Source organism: Rhinopithecus bieti, unplaced genomic scaffold, assembly GCF_001698545.2.
Source record: "Rhinopithecus bieti isolate Rb0 unplaced genomic scaffold, ASM169854v2 scaffold_72, whole genome shotgun sequence".
NCBI classification, from domain to species: domain Eukaryota; kingdom Metazoa; phylum Chordata; class Mammalia; order Primates; family Cercopithecidae; genus Rhinopithecus; species Rhinopithecus bieti.
This window is the reverse complement of record NW_016803042.1, coordinates 510,917-520,591: the sequence shown is the minus strand read 5'-3', so window position 1 is coordinate 520,591 and position 9,675 is coordinate 510,917.

Here is a 9,675-nt window from a genome sequence, read left to right as displayed (position 1 = left end):
GCTCCGCCTCCCGGGTTCACCCCATTCTCCTGCCTCAGCCTCCTGAGTAGCTGGGACTACAGGCGCCCGCCACCAGGCCCGGCTAATTTTTTTGTATTTTTTTAGTAGAGACGCGGTTTCACCATGTTAGCCAGGATGGTCTCGGTCTCCTGACCTCGTGATCCGCCCGCCTCAGCCTCCCAAAGTGCTGGGATTACAGGCGTGAGCCACCGCGCCCGGCCAGAAGGAGCTTTTTTTCACCAAAAGTCAGATCGAAGAGAACTACATGTTTGTATGCTCTAATTTATATGTTTTTCCGAAGCAGTGAATAGTATGAAGAACAGAAAGATGTTGACAGTGGTTCCCATCTGGGGAGCATGATCAGAGGTGAGGAGCTTTTTATATTTTACATTACTCATTTAATGATATTGCTAGGGACTGAGTTGTGTCTTCCCCAACCTCCCCACCCCCCGCAAAATTCATATATCGAAGCCCTAACTCCCAAAGTGACTGTATTTGGAGACATGGCTTTTATAGAGTTAATTAAGGTTAAACGAAGTCATAGGGTGGGGTCTTGATCTGATAGAACTGGTGTCTTTATAAGAAGCGGAAGAGGCTGGGCGCGGTGGCTCACACCTGTAATCCTAGCACTTTGGGAGGCCGGGGCAGGCGGATCACAAGGTCAGGAGATCAAGACCATCCTGACTAATACAGTGAAACCCCATCTCTACTAAACATACAAAAAATAAGCCGGGCGTGGTGGCGGGCGGCTGTAGTCCCAGCTACTAGGGAGGCTGAGGCAGGAGAATAGCGTGAATCTGGGAGGTGGAGCTTACTGAGAAGCCATGATCTCAGTACATGGCTTCAAGTTTTGTTCAAGTTTTGTCAAAGCAGGGGAAGAGATCTAGAGGGTTGAGCAAGGTTTTTCACTGACTTAGTCCAAAAAAAATGCACGTCACTTCTGCTCACAGTTATTGCAGAACTAGTTATGTAGCCCTAACGCAACTGCAAAGGAGGCTGGAGAATACAGCGAACATATTTGAGGAATTACTAATATCTGTAATTCTCCTTGTTATGAGTTGGACTTGATAACTTCACAGTGGCTATCAAGTTAAAATGAGGTCATCGCATAAGCCCTAATTCAATATGACTGGTGTCTTTATAGAAGGAAATCTGGGTTGGGTGTGGTGGCTCACGCCTGTAATCCCAGCACTTTGGGAGGCTCAAGGTGGGTAGATCATGAGGTCAGGAGATCAAGACCATCCTGGCTAACATGGTGAAACCCCGTCTCTATTAAAAATACAAAAAATTAGCCAGGCATGGTGGCAAGCGCCTGTAGTCATAGCTACTCGGGAGGCTGAGGCAGGAGAATGGCTTGAACCTGGGTGGTAGATGTTGCAGTGAGCTGAGATCACGCCGCTGCACTCCAGCCTGGGTGACAGAGCGAGGCTCCGTATCAAAAAAAAAAAAAAAAAAAAAAAAAAAAAAAAAAAAAAAAAAAGAAGAAGAAGAAGAAGAAGGAAATCTGTATATGGAGATGATGTGAACACACACAGGAAGAAGAGGCTGGGCGCAGTGGCTCATGCCTGTAATATTTTGGGAAGCCCAGGCAGGCAGATGACGAGGTCAGGAGTTTGAGACCATCCTGGCCAACATGGTGAAACCCTGTCTCTACTAAAAAAAATACAAAAATTAGCTGGATCTGGTGGCGGGTGCCCGTAATTCCAGCTACTCAGGAGGCTGAGGCAGTAGAATTGTTTGAACCTGGGAGGTGGAGGTTGCAGTGAGCCAAGATCACGCCTGGGTGACAAGCGAAACTCCATCTCAAAAAATAAACACACACACACACACACAAAGAAGATGCCATGTGAAGATGGAGGTAGAGACTGGGGTTATGCTGCTACAAGCCATTAAATGCTTGAAGTCACCAAGTGCTAACTGCTAGGAGACAGGCATGACAGATTCTCCCTTACAGCCCTCAGTAGTGTTGGATATAAAAATGTTCTAGGAATAAATGCTTGGTGCAGCGAAGTAAAACTAGCACTTAGGCAAAAGTTTAATTACCTCAGCAAGGCAATTTACTTCTGCAGAAGGGTGCTACCTGCGTCTATCGAGATTGACGCACAGAGAACAAAGGAAACCAGAATTTTTTCTATCTTTAATGCAATCTTTACTTCTGTGTCCCTCCCCCATGGGCTGGGGTTGGACTGCACAATCTGAGCTGACTTGATTGGCTACTTGTATATATATATTTAAATACAGAAGGGGAGGGGGACATGAGGTACAGAGGTGGAGCATGTGAGATGTGCAGTTTTAGGGGAACAATGGGTGCAGGTAACCAAGGGAACAGATGAGCTATTGATTAGCTACTGAGATGACTTGATTGGCTACTTGTATATATATTTTTAAAATAGAAGGGGAGGGGATATGAGGTACAGAGGTGGAGCATGTGAGATGTGCAGTTTTGGGGGAACAATGGGTGCAGGTAACCAAGGGAACAGATGAGCTATTGATTAGAGCTGATAGGAAAGGGGTAGCCTGTTTTACAGTAACTAGGGGCAAGGAGGAACAGGAAAGTTGAGTTTGAGAACAAAAGACAAGGAAGTTAGTAGGCTAAATTTTTGAAGAGAAACTCAGAGAAATTCATTGTATCTTACTGTAGGAACCAATCCTTGGGAACCTTGGTCTTAGACTTCTAGCCTCCAAAACCATGAGACAACACATTTCTACTGTTCTAAACCAACAAGTCTGTGGTACTTTGTTACAGCAGCCCCAGGAAATATATTCCACCACCAAGTTTACACAAAAAGAGATTCATTCATTCGTTCATTCATTCATTCATTCAACAGTCTTGCTCAGTTGCCCAGGCTGGTGTGCCATGGTGCGATCTCAGCTCACTGCAACCTCTGCCTCCTGGGTTTGAGCGATTCTCAAACCTCAGCCTCTCCAGTAGCTGGAGTTACAGGCATGCATCACCATGCCCAGCTAATTTTTGTATTTTTAGTAGGGATGGGGTTTTGCGATGTTGCCAGGCTGGTCTTGAACTCCTGGCCTCAAGTGATCTGCCTGCTTTGGTCTCCCAAAGTGCTGGGATTACAAGTGTAAGCCACCACACCTGGCCAGAAAGATATTTAATATGGGAAATTAGATGCTTATAAATCTGTTAGAGTGCCTGGGAAAAACAGGTGTTAGCTAGACATCCAGGAATTACTTCCCGAACAATGTCACAAAATCAGTACACCAGAAGTTACTATATATTTATCATAAGCAACAGCTGGCTCTCAGGATCTTTTTATCTCGACTGTTATCTGAGAATCAGGAAAATATCATCAGAACCATTAAGTCCAGAACCACGTCATGCTTCTCATGATCTTGCATCCCAGAGTAGATGTCCCTTTTGTTTGTCATAGTGTACTAGGGAGCCTTTAGATCTGCAAAGGTAGTAGTTAGCCAAGGGCTAAAAGCGAAATTTCTCTTCACCATAAAATATGAGCAAACTGAGTTTGCGTGGGGGAGACAAAAAAACAGAAAAACAGAGAAGGGAGATATGAAAAGCTTCTAAGAATGTCAAACAACATTTGAGAACCTGGAGTAGAGTTGTAAAGAAAAAAGGCTAATGAGAAGGCTTGAGAAATGGGGCAGGTGAAGTTGTTTAAATGCAGGGACGTCTAACAAATAATTTTCAGTTGTCACTGCTGTAATTTAAAATCACCGTTGCCAGGCGCAGTGGCTCACGCCTGTAAGCCCAGCACTTTGAGAGGCCAAGCTGGGCGGATCACCTGAGGTCAGGAGATTGAGACCAGCCTGGCCAACATGGTGAAACCCTGTCTCTACTGAAAATACAGCTGGGCGCAGTGGCTCACACCTGTAATCCTAGCACTTTGGGAGGCCAAGGCAGGTGGATCAACTGAGGTCAGGAGTTCGAGACCCGCCTGATAAACATGGAGAAACCCCCCATCTCTACTAAAAAGGTACAAAATTAGTTGGGCGCAGTGATGCATACCTGTAATCCCAGCTACTCAGGAGGCTGAGGCAGGAGAATTGCATGAACCCGGGAGGCAGAGGTTGTGGTGAGCTGAGATTGCACCATTGCACTCCAGCCTGGGCAACAAGAGTGAAACTCTGTCTCTCAAAAAAATATATACATAAAATAAAATACAAAAATGAGCCGGCATAGTGGCCCACGCCTGTAATCCCAGCTACTTGGGAGGCTGAGGTGGGAGAACCTCTTGAACCCAGGAGGCAGAGTTTGCTGTGAGCTGAGACCGTGCCACTGCACTCCAGCCTGGGCTACAGAGCAAGACTTGATCTCAAAAATATATATAAATATAAATAAAATAACTCTATTATCTCAAATAGTTACTAAAATATGCCACACGTTTTGATGGTAGGAGGATAAAAAGAAGGGCTATGTTCTTTGGGGTGCGGGTGTGGAGCAAAGGGAAGAAATCAGGACCATATCTCAACTCCCAAGTTATTTTGTTGTTTACTGCTCTTAATTGTGTTGTCACACTGCCCTCTCATGGTCCATCAGTATCTCACTAGATTCAATTTCTGGCTTCTGAACCATCTGGCCAGTTCCACCATCTGCAGACAATTTCCTGCACCTGCTAACAAAGTATGTGTTAAGCTCGAGGCCTAGGGAGTAGCAAATTGATTAAAGCTGTTTACTTTATCATCTTTGCAAAACATGGGCAGTTTCCAAAATATGACAAAGAGGCTTCCCCAACAGAGCTGTATATTTTATATTAACATTAGGTCCCCACTAACCACGATAATTTGAAGGTGCAGATACTGGCAACTTGGCTGTGATTGATGGTCAAAATGTTGGCATAAAATGATACTGGACACATGCGATAAAAATAGTTTGAATGACGTTTCCCAATATCAATTAATTTCCAGTTATTAATTTAATCCAAAATAAACTTCCTCTCATTAGGGATTTTAAGTTAGAACAAAGCCAGGCTACTCCCTAGCTAAGTAACTTGGCACCTGTTCTAATGAGGAGTCCTATGCCAAGCCAGACTCATATGTGTTGGCAAGATTTGATTGCCAATCCTGGTTGCAATTATATCAATTCAGAGCCGCTTACATCCTTGTTATTTCAGATTTTCCAAATAAAAAAGAAAAGAAAACTCCATATCCAGTAGACTAATATTATGTAACAAGCTTCATACGAGGTAGTGGGGGAAACCAGCTAAATAAGATAATCACTTCTGCCCTTTGTGAGCTCACTGTTGGTGAAGGGGGAGGGCATATTAGTGCCATATCCACAGTTCCTCCCTGCTCTCCAGCAAAATATATTGCCTGGCTAAGATCCATATGCCTAACAAGTACTTCATCAATATGTGTTGAATTAATGAAGAAAGGAATGAAGACATGAGGCAGAATGTGTAGAGGTTAAGAGTTTGCCGCCGGGCATGGTGGCCCACACCTGTAATCCCAGCACTTGGGGAGGCCGAGGCAGTGGATCATCTGAGATCAGGAGTTTGAGACCAGCCTGACCAATATGGTGAAACCCAGTCTCTACCAAAAATACAAAAATTAGCTGGGTGAGGTGTGTGCGCCTGTAGTCCCAGCTACTGGGGAGGCTGAGACAAGAGAACTGTTTGAACCTGGGAGGCAGAGGTTGCAGTGAGCTGAGATCGCACCACTGCACTTCAGCCTGGGCGACAGAGTGAGACTCTGTCTCAAAAAAAAAAAAAAAAAAGAAAAGAAAAAGGAAATCGTTTGCCAAAAAGCCCCTTTTCATCCCATCTCTGCCACATACTAGCTATGTAAATTTACCACTTGACTTCAATCCCTGGAGCCTCTGTTTCCACATCTCTAAACCTACTTCATGAGGCTATGATAAAATGCTTAGTATTGTGCCTCACATACAATAAGCACTTAAATAATAGTTCAATAATACTGTGTGAAAAGGGCAACAAAGAAAAATGGAGAAATTCGTGTGGTTAACAACGGGGATTAGAATTCCGATATTATGTGCTGTGCATTTAAAAATATGGGGAAGTTGGCCGGGTGTGGTGGCTCATGCCTGTAATCCCAGCACTTTGGGAGGCCGAGGTGGGTGGATGATGAGGTCAGGAGATTGAGACCATCCTGGGTAACACGGTGAAACCCCATCTCTACTAAAAATACAAAAAATTAGCCGGGTGTGGTGGTGGGCGCCTGTAGTCCCAGCTACTTGGGAGGCTGAGGCAGGAGAATGGCGTGAACCCGGGAGGCAGAGCTTGCAGTAAGCCGAGATCGCACCTCTGCACTCCAGCCTGGGCAACAAAGCGAGATTCCATCTCAAAAAAAAAAAAAAAAGAAAAAAAAATATGTATATATGGAAGTTACTGAATTTGGGGAAGTTCTTCAAGGTGAATAAAGAAGTTTATTCTTGCAAACCAATTTATTCCTTGGGATAGGAAACATGATCTCTGGAGACATTGACTCATGTGCTTACAGTTCTATAACCAGAGAGAGAACATATTTTTGTTCAAATTCAAGTTAGGAAATTCTCAGAGAAGGATTCTAAATGGTTCTGCAGGTCCATCCCTAGACCAATCACCTTACCCAGGTGCAGTAGGCCCTCCAGCAAGTCCATGTCCTAATCCCTGGAGCCTGTGGACTTTGTGTCTCAGGAGAGACTCTAGAGATGTGATTAAGGGTACAGGCCTTGAGACAGGGAGATTATCCTGGGTTGTCCAGGTTGGCCAAACAAAGATGGGCTCTTAAATACAGAGAAGCTTTTCTGGGAGTCAGAGGCCTGATGACAGCAGAAGAGTTAAAGAGATGCGACAGGCCGGGCGCGGTGGCTCACGCCTGTAATCCCAGCACTTTGGGAGGCCGAGGCGGGCGGATCATGAGGTCAGGAGATCGAGACCATCCTGGATAACACGGTGAAACCCTGTCTCTACTAAAAATACGAAAAAAATTAGCTGGGCGTAGTGGCGGGTGCCTGTAGTCCCAGCTACTCAGGAGGCTGAGGCAGGAGAATGGCATGAACCCGGGAGGCGGAGCTTGCAGTGAGCCGAGATAACGCACCCCAGTCTGGGCAACAGAGTGAGACTCCGTTTCAAAAAAAACAAAAAACAAAAAAACAAAGAGATGCGACGTTGCTGGTTTTGAAGAGAAGGAGGTCACCAGCAAGGAACGCAAGGGGCCCTTAGAAAAGGCAAGGAGGTGGATTCCCTGCTAGAGGCTTTAGGAGGGTTTGCAGCCCTGGTGACACCTTGATTTTAGTCCAGTGAGACCTGTGCAAGACTACTGAACTATAGAACTGTAAAACAATACTTTTTTTTTTTTTTTTGAGATGGAGTCTTACTCTGTCACCCAGGCTGGAGTACAGTGGTGTGATCTTGGCTCACTGCAAGCTCTGCCTCCCGGGTTCACGCCATTCTCCTGCCTCAGCCTCCCGAGTAGCTGGGACTACAGGTGCCCGCCACCTCGCCCGGCTAATTTTTTGTATTTTACTAGAGATGGGGTTTCACTGTGTTAGCCAGGATGGTCTCGATCTCCTGACCTCGTGATGTGCCCGCCTCGGCCTCCCAAAGTGCTGGGATTACAGGCATGAGTCACCGCGCCCGGCCACGTTTTTGTTGTTTTAAGCCATTAAATTTGTGGTAATTTGTTAAGGCAGCAATAGGGAACTAATATCCTAGAGAAGCAAGGCAGAAACCAGGGTCCCAGGTCTCGGCTCCTCCCCAGTTCTCTCTGGCCATATGCTGTGAGGCAGCTTGCGGAATGAGATCCCCTGAGGCCTCCACCACAGCACACTCACCTCATTCCACAGGAATGAACTGCGTGAGAGAATGAAATAGATGATGTAGTGATAAGATGTAGAGCTCTGATTCTGCCTGAGCCCCTAGTTTCAGTCATTTTTTTTTTTTTTTTGAGATGGAGTGTTGCTGTGTCACCCAGGCTGGCGTGCGGTGACATGATTTTGGCTCATGCAACCTCTGCCTCCCAGGTTCAAGCAATTCTCCTGCCTCAGCCTCCCAAGTAGCTGGGATTACAGGCACTCACCACCCCTCCAGCTAATTTTGTGTTTTTAGTAGAGACGAGGTTTCACGATGTTGGCCAGGCTGGTCTTGAACTCCTGACCTCAACTGATCCGCCCATCTCGGCCTCCCAAAGTGCTGGGATTACAGGCCAGAGCCACTGCGCCCAGCCATTCCAGTCATTTTTGAGGCAAGTTAGTTCAGAGTTAAATTTCTGTCACTTGCAATTAAATTATCCTGCCTAAATCATAAAGCTATGATGAGAGAGGGATGGTTGAAGGAGAAGAGGTGTTTTTTGTTTTGTTTTGTTTTGTTTTGAGATGGAGTTTCATTCTGTCACCCAGGCTGTAGTGCAGTGGCGTGATCTTGGCTCGCTGCAACCTCTGCCTCCTGGGTTCAAGCAATTCTCCTCCCTCAGCCTCCCAAGTAGCAGGGATTACAGGCGCATGCCACCTGCCCGGCTAATTTTTTCTATTTTTGGTAGAGACGAGGTTTCACTGTATTAGCCAGGATGGTGTTGATCTCCTGATCTTGTGATTTGCCCGCCTTGGCCTCCCAAAGTGCTGGGATTACAGGCATGAGGCACCGCACCCGGCCGAAAAGAGGTTTTTTTAAAGGCCTTTTGAGACAATGTCCGATAATGGTTTAATGTGATTTCCACAGGAAGCCACTGAAGAACACATTATTCCTAGATGAGCAAAGATTCTTTTTTGTGGGAAATCCATTTAGCCATTTATTGGTTCTGAACGTAAAACGTGAGAACTCACATTGGTTTTGTTTTCTTCTTCTTCTTTTTTTTTTTTTTAGTTGGAGTTTTGCTCTTGTTGCCCAGACTGCAGTGGTTCAATCTTGGCTCACTGCAACCTCTGCCTCCCAGGTTCAAGCGATTCTCCTGCCTCGGCCTTCCGAGTAGCTGGGACTACAGAACACACGCCACCACGCCCGGCTAATTTTTATATTTTTAGTAGAGATGGGGTTTCGCTATGTTGGCCAGGCTGGTCTTGAACTCCTGACCTCAAGTGATCCACCCACCTTGGCCTCCCAAAGTGCTGGGATTACAGGAGTGAGCCACCACGCCTGGCCCCAAATCGGTTTTTCTTTTCCTTCTGGTGAAACACACTGTGCACAGTGTATCCTACCTTATGTTTTTTTTAAGTTACCAAATTGGAGCCACTTTCAAGTCTTTATCATTTCCTGTTTCTTTTCCTCTGTGCCAGATTAACTCAATGTTCTAGAGTCTAGACAGCTACTGGACAATCCTACTTAAGACTGATTGGTGGTATTAGTGATAGGAAGACTTTTGAGCACTGGTCACATGATCATTTTCCCTTCTAGAAAAAGATGCATGTTAATAAAAGACTCTGGATGTTCCATCCCAAGAGGTAATTTATAATTTAAATGAAAACATATAATGGCATGCAGCATCCATTATATTTTACTTTCTGGAATATACGTAAGTTTGCTTTTCTAATTTTGTCATTAGCAAATAGGAAAAGACTGCATCCATTGTTGCCACATATAAAGGAAAAACAGTTGTAGTTCTATCAGTTTTGCTCCAGGACACCTCAGTCCTTTAAAGCAGTTACTGAGTATGCCCATGAAGCTTTACCATGAGCCTGCTTCGTATTTTTTTGTCTGTCTTTTCTTGTTAGGAAGAGTAGAGACTGCTCACAATTTTCTCTTTCCTTTTTCATTTTTTTTTTTTTTT